Source organism: Phalangium opilio, unplaced genomic scaffold, assembly GCF_054372755.1.
Source record: "Phalangium opilio isolate 3A_F unplaced genomic scaffold, DU_Popi_V2 ptg000056l_1, whole genome shotgun sequence".
NCBI classification, from domain to species: domain Eukaryota; kingdom Metazoa; phylum Arthropoda; class Arachnida; order Opiliones; family Phalangiidae; genus Phalangium; species Phalangium opilio.
In genome coordinates, this window is record NW_028324175.1 from 1,482,314 (window position 1) to 1,497,578 (window position 15,265).

The 15,265-nt window shown below is 47.9% G+C and overlaps 4 non-coding genes across 4 annotated transcripts; all 4 read right to left on the bottom strand.

Moving 5' to 3' along the window:
* Window positions 1-583: 583 nt before the first annotated feature.
* TRNAS-GCU (transfer RNA serine (anticodon GCU)) lies at window positions 584-656 on the bottom strand. Its single transcript has one exon. It is a non-coding gene; the product is annotated as a tRNA-Ser (tRNA).
* Window positions 657-10,136: 9,480 nt separating this feature from the next.
* TRNAT-GGU (transfer RNA threonine (anticodon GGU)) lies at window positions 10,137-10,209 on the bottom strand. Its single transcript has one exon. It is a non-coding gene; the product is annotated as a tRNA-Thr (tRNA).
* Window positions 10,210-12,488: 2,279 nt separating this feature from the next.
* On the bottom strand, window positions 12,489-12,561 carry TRNAT-GGU (transfer RNA threonine (anticodon GGU)). Its single transcript has one exon. It is a non-coding gene; the product is annotated as a tRNA-Thr (tRNA).
* A 2,233-nt stretch (window positions 12,562-14,794) lies between these two features.
* On the bottom strand, window positions 14,795-14,867 carry TRNAT-GGU (transfer RNA threonine (anticodon GGU)). Its single transcript has one exon. It is a non-coding gene; the product is annotated as a tRNA-Thr (tRNA).
* Between the last annotated feature and the right edge of the window lie 398 nt (window positions 14,868-15,265).

Sequence of the window (15,265 nt, forward strand, 5' to 3'; positions counted from 1 at the left end):
CCGGATGGGCTCGAACCACCAACCTATTGGGTAACAGCCGAACGCGCTAACCATTGCGCCAAGGAAGCCCAAAAGTTTAATGCTCGTCAGGTATTGTGTAAAAACCTTGACTTTTTACGTCACATCTGAGACCTCACAACACCGCTCCCGGATGGGCTCGAACCACCAACCTATTGGTTAACAGCCGAACGCGCTAAACATTGCGCCACGGAAGCCCAAAAGTTAAATGCTCGTCAGGTATTGTGTAAAAACCTTGACTTTTTACGTCACATCTGAGACCTCACAACACCGCTCCCGGATGGGCTCGAACCACCAACCTATTGGTTAACAGCCGAACGCGCTAAACATTGCGCCACGGAAGCCCAAATGTTAAATGCTCGTCAGGTATTGTGTAAAAACCTTGACTTTTTACGTCACATCTGAGACCTCACAACACCGCTCCCGGATGGGCTCGAACCACCAACCTATTGGTTAACAGCCGAACGCGCTAACCATTGCGCCACGGAAGCCCAAAAGTTAAATGCTCGTCAGGTATTGTGTAAAAACCTTGATTTTTTACGTCAAATCTGAGACCTCACAACACCGCTCCCGGATGGGGTCGAACCACCAACCTATTGGTTAGCAGCCGAACGCGCTAACCATTGCGCCACGGAAGCCCAAAAATTAAATGGTCGTCATTTATTGTGCAAAAACTTTGGCTTTCTACGTTACATTTGAGATCACACAACACCGCTCCCGGATGGGCTCGAACCACCAACCTATTGGTTAACAGCCGAACGCGCTAACCATTGAGCCACGGAAGCCCAAAAATTAAATGGTCGTCAGGTATTGTGGAAAAACTTTGGCTTTCTACGTCACATCTGATACCTCACAACACCGCTCCCGGATGAGCTCGAACCACCAACCTATTGGTTAACAGCCGAACGCGCTAACCATTGAGCCACGGAAGCTCAGAAATTAAATGATTGTCACGTATTGTGGATAAGTTTTGACTTTTTACGCTACATATGAGACCCCACAACACCTCTCCCGGGTGGGCTCGAACCTTCAACCTTTCGATTAACAGCTGAACGCGCTAATCATTGCGCCACGGAAGCCCAAAAATTAAATGTTCGTCAGGTATCGTGAAAAACTCAGACATTTTACGTTACATCTGAGACCTCACAACACCGCATCCCGGATGGGCTCGAACCACAAACCTATTGGTTAACAGCCGAACGCGCTAATCATTGAGCCACGGAAGCCCAGAAATTAAATGGTTGTCACGTATTGTGGAAAAGTTTTGACTTTTTACGCTACATCTGAGACCCCCCAACACCTCTCCTGGGTGGGCTCGTACCACCAACCTCTCGATTAACAGCTGAACGCGCTAACCATTGCGCCACGGAAGCCCAAAAATTCAATGTTCGACAGGTATTGTGGAAAAACTCTGACATTTTATGTTACATTTGAGACGTCACAACACCGCTCCCGGGAGAGCTCAAACCACCAACCTATTGGTTAACAGCCGAACGCGCTAACCATTGAGCCACGGAAGCCCAAAAATTCAATGTTCGACAGGTATTGTGGAAAAACTCTGACATTTTATGTTACATTTGAGACGTCACAACACCGCTCCCGGGAGAGCTCAAACCACCAGTCTTTTGAATAGCAGCTGAACGCGCTAACCATTGCGCCACGGAAGCCCAAAAATTAAATGGTCGTCAGGTATTGTGGAAAAACTTTGGCTTTCTACGTTACATTTGAGATCACACAACACCGCTCCCGGGTGGGCTCGAACCACCAACCTATTGGTTAACAGCCGAGCGCGCTAACCATTGCGCCACGGAAGCCCAAAAGCTAAATGCTCGTCAGGTATTATGTAAAAACCTTGACTTTTTACGTCACATCTGAGACCTCACAACACCGCTCCCGGATGGGGTCGAACCACCAACCTATTGGTTAACAGCCGAACGCGCTAACCATTGCGCCACGGAAGCCCAAAAATTAAATGGTCGTCATTTATTGTGCAAAAACTTTGGCTTTCTACGTTACATTTCAGATCCCACAACACCGCTCCCGGGTGGGCTCGAACCACCAACCTATTGGTTAACAGCCGAACGCGCTAACCATTGAGCCACGGAAGCTCAGAAATTAAATGGTTGTCAGGTATTGTGGAAAACCTTGACTTTTAACGTCACATCTGAGACCTCACAACACCGCTCCCGGATGGGCTCGAACCACCAACCTATTGGTTAACAGCCGAACGTGCTAACCATTGCGCCACTGAAGCCCAAAAATTAAATGGTCGTCAGGTATTGTGGAAAAATTTTGGCTTTCTACGTTACATTTGAGATCACACAACACCGCTCCCGGGTGGGCTCGAACCACCAACCTATTGGTTAACAGCCGAACGCGCTAACCATTGCGCCAAGGAAGCCCAAAATTTAAATGCTCGTCAGGTATTGTGTAAAAACCTTGACTTTTTAAGTCACATCTGAGACCTCACAACACCGCTCCCGGGTGGGCTCGAACCACCAACCTATTGGTTAACAGCCGAAAGCGCTAACCATTGAGCCACGGAAGCTCAGAAATTAAATGATTGTCAGGTATTGTGGATAAGTTATGACTTATTACGTTACATCTGAGACCCTACAACACCTCTCCCGGTTGGGCTCTAACCACCAACCTTTCGGTTAACAGCCGAACGCGCTAACCGTTGCGCCAAAGAAGCCCAAGAATTAAATGTTCGTCAGGTATTGTGGAAAAACCTTGACTTTTTACGTCACTTCTGAGACGTCACAACACCGCTCCCGGATGGGCTCGAACCACACACCTATTGGTTAACAGCCGAACGCGCTAACCTTTGAGCCACGGAAGCTCAGAAATTAAATGGTTGTCAGGTATTGTAGATAAGTTATGACTTTTTAAGTTACATCTGAGACCCTACAACACCTCTTCCGGTTGGGCTCGAACCACCAACCTTTCGGTTAACAGCCGAACGCACTAACAATTGCGCCAAGAAGGCCCAAAAATTTAATGGCCGTCAGGTATTGTGGCAAAACTTTGGCTTTCTACGTTACATATGAGATCCCACACCACCGCTCCCGGGTGGGCTCGAATCACCAACCTATTGGTTAACAGCCGAACGCGCTAACCATTGAGCCACGGAAGCCCAAAAATTAAATGCTCGTCAGGTATTGTGTAAAAACCTTGACTTTTTGCGTCACATCTGAGACCTGACAACACCGCTCCCGGATGGGCTCGAACAACCCACCTATTGGTTAACAGCCGAACGCGCTAACCATTGAGCCACGGAAGCTCAGAAATTAAATGTTCGTCAGGTATTGTGGAAAAACTCTGACATTTTACGTTACATCTGAGACCTCACAACACCGCTCCCGGATGGGCTCGAACCACCAACCTATTGGTTAACAGCCGAACGCGCTAACCATTGAGCCACGGAAGCTCAGAAATTAAATGGTTGTCAGGTATTGTGGATAAGTTATGACTTATTACGTTACATCTGAGACCCTACAACACCTCTCCCGGTTGGGCTCGAACCACCAACCTTTCGGTTAACACCCGAACGCGCTAACCGTTGCGCCAAAGAAGCCCAAGAATTGAATGTTCGTCAGGTATTGTGGAAAAACCTTGACTTTTTACGTCACTTCTGAGACCTCACAACACCGCTCCCGGATGGGCTCGAACCACCAACCTATTGGTTAACAGCCGAACGCGCTAACCATTTAGCCACGGAAGCTCAGAAATTAAATGGTCGTCACGTATTGTGGAAAAACTTAGGCTTTCTACGTTACATTTGAGATCCCACAACACCGCTCCCGGGTGGGCTTCAAAAACCAACCTATTGGTTAACAGCCGAACGCGTTAACCATTGCGCCACGGAAGCCCAAAAATTAAATGGTCGTCAGGTATTGTGGAAAAACTTTGGCTTTCTACGTTACGTTTGAGATCCCACAACGCCGCTCCCGGGTGGGCTCGAACCACTAGCCTATTTCTTAACTGCTGAACGCGCTAACCATTGCGCCACGGAAAACCAAAAATTAAATGCTCGTCAGGTATTGTGTAAAAACCTTGACTTTTTGCGTCACATCTGAGACCTGACAACACCGCTCCCGGATGGGCTCGAACAACCCACCTATTGGTTAACAGCCGAAAGCGCTAACCATTGAGCCACGGAAGCTCAGAAATTAAATGGTTGTCACGTATTGTGGAAAAGTTTTGAATTTTTACGCTACATCTGAGACCCCACAACACCTCTCCCGGGTGGGCTCGAACCTTCAACCTTTCGATTAACAGCTGAACGCGCTAATCATTGCGCCACGGAAGCCCAAAAATTAAATGGTCGTCAGGTATTGTGGAAAAACTTTGGCTTTCTACGTTTCGTTTTAGATCCCACAACACCGCGCCCGGGAGGGCTCGAACCACCTACCTATTGGTTAACAGCCGAACGCCCTAACCATTGCGCCACGGAAGCCCAAAAATTAAATCGTCAGGTATTGTGGAAAAACTTTGGCTTTCTACGTTACATTTGAGATCCCACAACGCCGCTCCCGGGTGGGCTCGAACCACTAACCTATTGGTTAACAGCCGAACGCGCTAACCATTGAGCCACGGAGGCTCAGAAATTAAATGGTTGTCACGTATTGTGGAAACGTTTTGACTTTTTACGCTTCATCTGAGACCCCACAACACCTCTCCCGGGTGGGCTCGAACCACGAACCTTTCGATTAACAGCTGAACGCGCTAACCATTGCGCCACGGAAGGCCAAAAATTCAATGTTCGTCAGGTATTGTGGAAAAACTCTGACATTTTATGTTACATCTGAGACGTCACAACACCGCTCCCGGGAGGGCTCAAACCACCAGTCTTTTGAACAGCAGCTGAACGCGCTAACCATTGCGCAACGGAAGCCCAAAAATTAAATGGTCGTCCGGTATTGTGGAAAAACTTTGACTTTTTACGTAACATCTGAGACCTCATAGCACCGCTCCCGGGTGTGCTCGAACCACCAACCTTTCTGTTAACAGCCGAACGCGCTAACGATTGCGCCACGGAAGCCCAAAAATTAAATGGTCGTCCGGTATTGTGGAAAAACCTTGACTTTTTACGTCACATCTGAGACGTCACAACACCGCTCCCGGATGGGCTCGAACCACCAACCTATTGGTTAACAGGCGAACGCGCTAACCATTGAGCCACGGAAGCTCAGAATTTAAATGGTTGTCACGTATTGCGGAAAAGTTTTGACTTTTTACGCTACATCTGAGACCCCACTACACCTCTCTCGGGTGGGCTCGAACCTTCAACCTTTCGATTAACAGCTGAACGCGCTAATCATTGCGCCACGGAAGCCCAAAAATTAAATGGTCGTCAGGTGCTGTGGAAAAAAACTTGACTTTTTACGTCACATCTGAGACGTCACAACACCGCTCCCGGATGGGCTCGAACCACACACCTATTCGTTAACAGCCGAACGCGCTAACCTTTGAGCCAAGGAAGCCCAAAAATTTAATGGTCGTCAGGTATTGTGGCAAAACCTTGGCTTTCTACGTTACATTTGAGATCCCACACCACCGGTCCCGGGTGGGCTCGAACCACCAACCTATTGGTTAACAGCCGAACGCGCTAACCATTGAGCCACGAAAGCTCAGAAATTAAATGGTTGTCACGTATTGTGGATAGGCTTTGACTTTTTACACTACATCTGAGACCCCACAACACCTCTTCCGGGTGGGCTTGAACCGCCAGCCTTTCGATTAACAGCTGAAGGCACTGACCATTGCGCCACGGAAGCCCAAAAATTAAATGGTCGTCAGGTATTGTGGAAAAATTTTGGCTTTCAACGTTACATTTGAGATCACAAAATACCGCTCCCGGGTGGGCTCGAACCACCAACCTATTGGTTAACAGCCGAATTCGCTAACCATTGAGCCACGGAAGCTCAGAATTTAAGTGGTTGTCACATATTGTGGAAAAGTTTTAACATTTTACGTTACATCTGAGACGTCACAACACCGCTCCCGGATGGGCTCGAACCACCAACCTTTCGGTTAACAGCTGAACGCGCTAATCATTGCGCCACGGAAGCCCAAAAATTAAATGTTCGTCAGGTATTGTGGAAAAACTCTGACATTTTACGTTACATCTGAGACCTCACAACACCGCTCCCGGATGGGCTCGAACCACCAACCTATTGGTTAACAGCCGAACGCGCTAACCATTGCGCCACGGAAGACCAAAAATTAAATGGTCGTCAGGTGTTGTGTAAAAAACCTTGACTTTTTACGTCACATCTGAGACGTCACAAAACCGCTCCTGGATGGGCTCGAACCACACACCTATTGGTTAACAGCCGAACGCGCTAACCTTTGAGCCACGGAAGCTCAGAAATTAAATTGTTGTCAGGTATTGTGGATAAGTTATGACTTTTTACGTTACATGTGTGACCCTACAACACCTCTTCCGGTTGGGCTCGAACAACCAACCTTTCGGTTAACAGCCGAACGCGCTAGCCATTGCGCCAAGAAATCCCAAAAATTTAATGGTCGTCAGGTATTGTGGCAAAACTTTGGCTTTCTACGTTACATTTGAGATCACAAAATACCGCTCCTGGATGGGCTCGAACCACCAACCTATTGGTTAACAGCCGAACGCGCTAACCATTGAGCCACGGAAGCTCAGAAATTAAATGGTTGTCACGTATTGTGGATAAGTTTTGACTTTTTACGCTACACCTGAGACCCCACAACACCTCTTCCGGGTGGGCCTGAACCAACAGCCTTTCGATTAACAGTTGAACGCGCTAATAATTGCGCCAGGGAAGCCCAAAAATTAAATGTTCGTCAGGTATTGTGGAAAAACTCTGACATTTTACGTTACATCTGAGACCTCACAACACCGCTCCCGGATGGGCTCTAACCACCAACCTTTCGATTAACAGCTGAACGCGCTAATCATTGCGCCACGGAAGCCCAAAAATTAAATGGTCGTCAGGTATTGTGGAAAAACTTTGGCTTTCCACGTTACGTTTGAGATCCCACAACACCGCGCCCGGGTGGGCTCGAACCACCAACCTATTGGTTAACAGCCGAACGCCCTAACCATTGCGCCACGGAAGCCCAAAAATTAAATGATCGTCAGGTATTGTGGAAAAACTTTGGCTTTCTACGTTACATTTGAGATCCCACAACGCCGCTCCCGGGTGGGCTCGAACCACTAACCTATTAGTTAACAGCCGAACGCGCTAACCATTGAGCCACGGAAGCTCAGAAATTAAATGGTTGTCACGTATTGTGGAAAAGTTTTGACTTTTTACGCTACATCTGAGACCCCACAACACCTCTCCCGGGTGGGCTCGAACCACCAACCTTTCGATTAACAGCTGAACGCGCTAACCATTGCGCCACGGAAGCCCAAAATTTCAATGTTCGTCAGGTATTGTGGAAAAACTCTGACATTTTATGATACATCTGAGACGTCACAACAACGCTCCCGGGAGGGCTCAAACCACCAGTCTTTTGAATAGCAGCTGAACGCGCTAACCATTGCGCCACGGAAGCCCAAATATTAAATGTTCGTCCGGTATTGTGGAAAAACTTTGACTTTTTACGTAACATCTGAGACCTCATAGCACCGCTCCCGGGTGTGCTCGAACCACCAACCTTTCTTTTAACAGCCGAACGCGCTAACGATTGCGCCACGGAAGCCCAAAATTTAAATGGTCGTCCGGTATTGTGGAAAAACCTTGACTTTTTACGTCACATCTGAGACGTCACAACACCGCTCCCGGATGGGCTCGAACCACCAACCTATTGGTTAACAGCCGAACGCGCTAACCATTGAGCCACGGAAGCTCAGAAATTAAATGGTTGTCACGTATTGTGGAAAAGTTTTGACTTTTTACGCTACATCTGAGACCCCACAACACCTCTCCCGGGTGGGCTCGAACCTTCAACCTTTCGATTAACAGCTGAACGCGCTAGTCATTGCGGCACGGAAGCCCAAAAATTAAATGTTCGTCAGGTATTGTGGAAAAACTCTGACATTTTACGTTACATCTGAGACCTCACTACACCGCTCCCGGATGGGCTCGAACCACCAACCTATTGGTTAAAAGCTGAACGCGCTAACCATTGCGCCACGGAAGCCCAAAAATTAAATGGTCGTCAGGTGTTGTGGAAAAAACCTTGGCTTTTTACGTCACATCTGAGACGTCACAACACCTATTCCGGTTGGGCTCGAACCACCAACCTTTCGGTTAACAGCCGAACGCGCTAACCATTGCGCCACGGAAGCCCAAAATTTAAATGGTCGTCAGGTATTGTGGCAAAACTTTGGCTTTCTACGTTACATTTGAGACCCCACACCACCGCTCCCGGGTGGGCTCGAACCACCAACCTATTGGTTAACAGCCGAACGCGCTAACCATTGAGCCACGGAATCTCAGAAATTAAATGGTTGTCACGTATTGTGGATAAGTTTTGTCTTTTTACGCTACATCTGAGACCCCACAACACCTCTTCCGGGTGGGCTTGAACCACCAGCCTTTCGATTAACAGTTGAACGCGCTAATAATTGCGCCAAAGAAGCCCAAAAATTAAATGTTCGTCAGGTATTGTGGAAAAACTCTGACATTTTACGTTACATTCGAGACGTCACAACACCGCTCCCGGGAGGGCTCAAACCACCAGTCTTTTGAATAGCAGCTGAACGCGCTAACCATTGCGCCACGGAAGCCTAAATATTAAATGGTCGTCATGTATTGTGGAAAAACTCTGACTTTTTACGTTACATCTGAGACCTCACAAAACGCTCCCGGATGGGCTCGAAAAACCAAAATTTCGGTTAAAAGCCGAAAGCGCTAGCCATTGAGCCACGGAAGCTCTGAAATTAAATGGTCGTCCGGTATTGTGGAAAAACTTTGACTTTTTACGTAACATCTGAGACCTCATAGCACCGCTCCCGGGTGTGCTCGAACCACCAACCTTTCTGTTAACAGCCAAACGCGCTAAACATTGCGCCAAGGAAGCCCAAATATTAAATATTCGTCACGTATTGTGGAAAAGTTTTGACTTTTTACGCTACATCTGAGACCCCACAACACCTCTCGCGGGTGGGCTCGAACCACCAACCTTTCGATTAACAGAAGAACGCGCTAACCATTGCGCCACGGAAGCTCAAAAATTAAATGGTCGTCAGGTATTGTGGAAAAACCTTGACTTTTTACGTCACATCTGAGACCTCACAACACCGCTCCCGGATGGGCTCGTACTACTAAACTATTGGTTAACAGCCGAACGCGCTAACCATTGCGCCAAGGAAGCCCAAAAATTTAATGGTCGTCAGGTATTGTGGCAAAACTTTGGCTTTCTACGTTACATTTGAGATCCCACACCACCGCTCCCGGGTGGGCTCGAACCACCAACCTATTGGTTAACAGCCGAACGCGCTAACCATTGAGCCACGGAATCTCAGAAATTAAATGGTTGTCACGTATTGTGGATAAGTTTTGACTTTTTACGCTACATCTGAGACCCCACAACACCTCTTCCGGGTGGGCTTGAACCACCAGCCTTTCGATTAACAGTTGAACGCGCTAATAATTGCGCCAAGGAAGCCCAAAAATTAAATGTTCGTCAGGTATTGTGGAAAAACTCTGACATTTTACGTTACATTCGAGACGTCACAACACCGCTCCCGGGAGGGCTCAAACCACCAGTCTTTTGAATAACAGCTGAACGCGCTAACCATTGCGCCCCGGAAGCCCAAAAATTAAATGGTCGTCAGGTATTGTGGAAAAACTTTGGCTTTCTACGTTACATTTGAGATCCCACAACACCGCTCCCGGGTGGGCTCGAACCACCAACCTATTGGCTAACAGCCGAACGCGCTAACCATTGAGCCACGAAAGCTCAGAAATTAAATGGTTGTCACGTATTGTGGAAAAGTTTTGACTTTTTACGCTACATCTGGGACCCCACAACACCTCTCTCGGGTGGGCCCGAACCACCAACCTTTCGATTAGCAGCTGAACGCGCTAATTATTGCGCCACGGAAGCCCAAAAATTAAATGGTCGTCAGGTATTCTGGCAAAACTTTGGCTTTCTACGTTACATTCGTGATCCCACAACACCGCTCCCGGGTGGGCTTGAACCACCAACCTTTCGGTTACCAGCCGAACGCGCTAACCATTGCGCCACGGAAGCCCAAAAATTAAATGGTCGTCAGGTATTGTGGAAAAACTTTGGCTTTCCACGTTACATGTGAGATCCCACAACACCGCTCCCGGGTGGCCTCGAACCACCAACCTATTGGTTAACAGCCGAACGCGCTAACTATTGAGCCACGGAAGCCCAAAAATTAAACGGTCGTCAGGTATTGTGGAAAAACCTTGACTTTTTACGTAACATCTGAGACGTCACAACACCGCTCCCGGATGGGCTTCAACCACCAACCTTTCGGTTAACAGCCGAACGCGCTAACCATTGCGCCACGGAAGCCCAAAAATTAAATGGTCGTCAGGTATTGTGGAAAAACTTTGGCTTTCTACGTTACATTCGAGATCCCACAACACCGCTCCCGGGTATGCTTGAAGCACCAACCTATTGGCTAACAGCCGAACGCGCTAACCATTGCGCCACGGAAGCCCAAAAATTAAATGGTCGTCAGGTGTTGTGGAAAAAACCTTGGCTTTTTACGTCACATCTGAGACGTCACAACATCTATTCCGGTTGGGCTCGAACCACCAACCTTTCGGTTAACAGCCGAACGCGCTAACCATTGCGCCACGGAAGCCCAAAATTTAAATGGTCGTCAGGTATTGTGGCAAAACTTTGGCTTTCTACGTTACATTTGAGATCCCACAACGCCGCTCCCGGGTGGGCTCGAACCACTAACCTATTAGTTAACAGCCGAACGCGCTAACCATTGAGCCACGGAAGCTCAGAAATCAAATGGTCGTCATGTATTGTGGAAAAACTCTGACTTTTTACGTTACATCTGAGACCTCACAAAACGCTCCCGGATGGGCTCGAAAAACCAAAATTTCGGTTAAAAGCCGAAAGCGCTAGCCATTGAGCCACGGAAGCTCTGAAATTAAATGGTCGTCCGGTATTGTGGAAAAACTTTGACTTTTTACGTAACATCTGAGACCTCATAGCACCGCTCCCGGGTGTGCTCGAACCACCAACCTTTCTGTTAACAGCCAAACGCGCTAAACATTGCGCCAAGGAAGCCCAAATATTAAATATTCGTCAGGTATTGTGGAAAAACTCTGACATTTTACGTCACATCTGAGAACTCACAACACCGCTCCCGGGTGGGCCCGAACCACCAACCTATTGGTTAACAGCCGAACACGCTAAACATTGAGCCACGGAAGCTCAGAAATTAAATCGTCGTCACGTATTGTGGAAAAGTTTTGACTTTTTACGCTACATCTGAGACCCCACAACACCTCTCGCGGGTGGGCTCGAACCACCAACCTTTCGATTAACAGAAGAACGCGCTAACCATTGCGCCACGGAAGCTCAAAAATTAAATGGTCGTCAGGTATTGTGGAAAAACCTTGACTTTTTACGTCACATCTGAGACCTCACAACACCGCTCCCGGATGGGCTCGTACTACTAAACTATTGGTTAACAGCCGAACGCGCTAACCATTGCGCCAAGGAAGCCCAAAAATTAAATGGTCGTCAGGTATTGTGGCAAAACTTTGGCTTTCTACGTTACATTTGAGATCCCACACCACCGCTCCCGGGTGGGCTCGAACCACCAACCTATTGGTTAACAGCCGAACGCGCTAACCATTGAGCCACGGAATCTCAGAAATTAAATGGTTGTCACGTATTGTGGATAAGTTTTGACTTTTTACGCTACATCTGAGACCCCACAACACCTCTTCCGGGTGGGCTTGAACCACCAGCCTTTCGATTAACAGTTGAACGCGCTAATAATTGCGCCAAGGAAGCCCAAAAATTAAATGTTCGTCAGGTATTGTGGAAACACTCTGACATTTTACGTTACATTCGAGACGTCACAACACCGCTCCCGGGAGGGCTCAAACCACCAGTCTTTTGAATAACAGCTGAACGCGCTAACCATTGCGCCCCGGAAGCCCAAAAATTAAATGGTCGTCAGGTATTGTGGAAAAACTTTGGCTTTCTACGTTACATTTGAGATCCCACAACACCGCTCCCGGGTGGGCTCGAACCACCAACCTATTGGCTAACAGCCGAACGCGCTAACCATTGAGCCACGAAAGCTCAGAAATTAAATGGTTGTCACGTATTGTGGAAAAGTTTTGACTTTTTACGCTACATCTGAGACCCCACAACACCTCTCTCGGGTGGGCCCGAACCACCAACCTTTCGATTAGCAGCTGAACGCGCTAATTATTGCGCCACGGAAGCCCAAAAATTAAATGGTCGTCAGGTATTCTGGCAAAACTTTGGCTTTCTACGTTACATTCGTGATCCCACAACACCGCTCCCGGGTGGGCTTGAACCACCAACCTTTCGGTTACCAGCCGAACGCGCTAACCATTGCGCCACGGAAGCCCAAAAATTAAATGGTCGTCAGGTATTGTGGAAAAACTTTGGCTTTCCACGTTACATGTGAGATCCCACAACACCGCTCCCGGGTGGCCTCGAACCACCAACCTATTGGTTAACAGCCGAACGCGCTAACTATTGAGCCACGGAAGCCCAAAAATTGAATGGTCGTCAGGTATTGTGGAAAAACCTTGACTTTTTACGTAACATCTGAGACGTCACAACACCGCTCCCGGATGGGCTTCAACCACCAACCTTTCGGTTAACAGCCGAACGCGCTAACCATTGCGCCACGGAAGCCCAAAAATTAAATGGTCGTCAGGTATTGTGGAAAAACTTTGGCTTTCTACGTTACATTTGAGACCCCACAACCACCAACCTTTCGATTAACAGCTGAACGCGCTAACCATTGAGCCACGGAAGCTCAGAAATTAAATGGTCGTCAGGTATTGTGGAAAAACTTTGGCTTTCTACGTTACATTTGAGACCCCACAACCACCAACCTTTCGATTAACAGCTGAACGCGCTAACCATTGAGCCACGGAAGCTCAGAAATTAAATGGTCGTCAGGTATTGTGGAAAAACTTTGGCTTTCTACGTTACATTTGAGATCCCACAACACCGCTCCCGGGTGGGCTCGAACCACCAACCTATGGGTCAACAGCAGAACGCGCTTACCATTGCGCCACGGAAGCCCAAAAATTAAATGCTCGTCAGGTTTTGCGTAAAAACCTTGACTTTTTACGTCACATCTAAGACCTCACAACACCGCTCCCGGATGAGCTCGAACCACCAACCTATTGGTTAACAGCCAAACGCGCTAACCATTGAGCCACGGAAGCTCAGAAATTATATGGTTGTCAGGTATTGTGGATAAGTTATGACTTATTACGTTACATCTGATACCCTACAACACCTCTCCCGGTTGGGATCGAACCACCAACCTTTCGGTTAACAGCCGAACGCGCTAACCATTGCCCCAAGGAAGCCCAAAAATTAAATGTTCGTCAGGTATTGTGGAAAAACCTTGAATTTTTACGTTACATTTGAGATCCCACAACACCGCTCCCGGGTGGGCTCGAACCACCAACCTATTGGTTAACAGCCGACGCGCTAATCATTGAGCCACGGAAGCCCAGAAATTAAATGGTTGTCACGTATTGTGGAAAAGTTTTGACTTTTTACGCTACATCTGAGACCCCACAACACCTCTCCCGGGTGGGCTCGTACCACCAACCTTTCGATTAACAGCTGAACGCGCTAACCATTGCGCCACGGAAGCCCAAAAATTCAATGTTCGACAGGTATTGTGGAAAAACTCTGACATTTTATGTTACATTTGAGACGTCACAACACCGCTCCCGGGAGAGCTCAAACCACCAGTCTTTTGAATAGCAGCTGAACGCGCTAACCATTGCGCCACGGAAGCCCAAAAATTAAATGGTCGTCAGGTATTTTGGAAAAACCTTGACTTTTAACGTCACATCTGAGACGTCACAATACCGCTCCCGGATGGGCTCGAACCACCAACCTATTGGTTAACAGCCAAACGCGCTAACCATTGAGCCACGGAAGCTCAGAAATTATATGGTTGTCACGTATAGTGGAAATGTTTTGACTTTTTACGCTACATCTGAGACCCCACAACACCTCTCCCGGGTGGGCTCGAACCACCAACCTTTCGATTAACAGAAGAACGCGCTAACCATTGCGCCAGGGAAAGTTCAAAAATTAAATGGTCGTCAGGTATTGTGGAAAAACCTTGACTTTTTACGTCACATCTGAGACCTCACAACACCGCTCCCGGATGGGCTCGAACTACCAAACTATTGGTTAACAGCCGAACGCGCTAACCATTGAGCCACGGAAGCTCAGAAATTAAATGGTCGTCAGGTATTGTGGAAAAACTTTGGCTTTCTACATTACATTTGAGATCCTACAACTCCGCTCCCGGGTGGGCTCGAACCACCAGCCTATTGGCTAACAGCCGAACGCGCTAAACATTGAGCCACGGAAGCTCAGAAATTAAATCGTTGTCACGTATTGTGGAAAAGTTTTGACTTTTTACGCTACATCTGAGACCCCACAACACCTCTCCCGGGTGGGCTCGAACCACCAACCTTTCGATTAACAGAAGAACGCGCTAACCATTGCGCCACGGAAGCTCAAAAATTAAATGGTCGTCAGGTATTGTGGAAAAACTTTGGCTTTCTACGTTACATTTGAGATCCCACAACACCGCTCCCGGGTGGGCTCGAACCACCAACCTTTCGGTTACCAGCCGAACGCGCTAACCATTGCGCCACGGAAGCCCAAAAATTAAATGGTCGTCAGGTATTGTGGAAAAACTTTGGCTTTCCACGTTACATGTGAGATCCCACAACACCGCTCCCGGGTGGCCTCGAACCACCAACCTATTGGTTAACAGCCGAACGCGCTAACTATTGAGCCACGGAAGCCCAAAAATTAAATGGTCGTCAGGTATTGTGGAAAAACCTTGACTTTTTACGTAACATCTGAGACGTCACAACACCGCTCCCGGATGGGCTTGAACCACCAACCTTTCGGTTAACAGCCGAACGCGCTAACCATTGCGCCACGGAAGCCCAAAAATTAAATGGTCGTCAGGTATTGTGGAAAAACTTTGGCTTTCTACGTTACATTTGAGATCCCACAACACCGCTCCCGGGTGGGCTCGAACCACCAACCT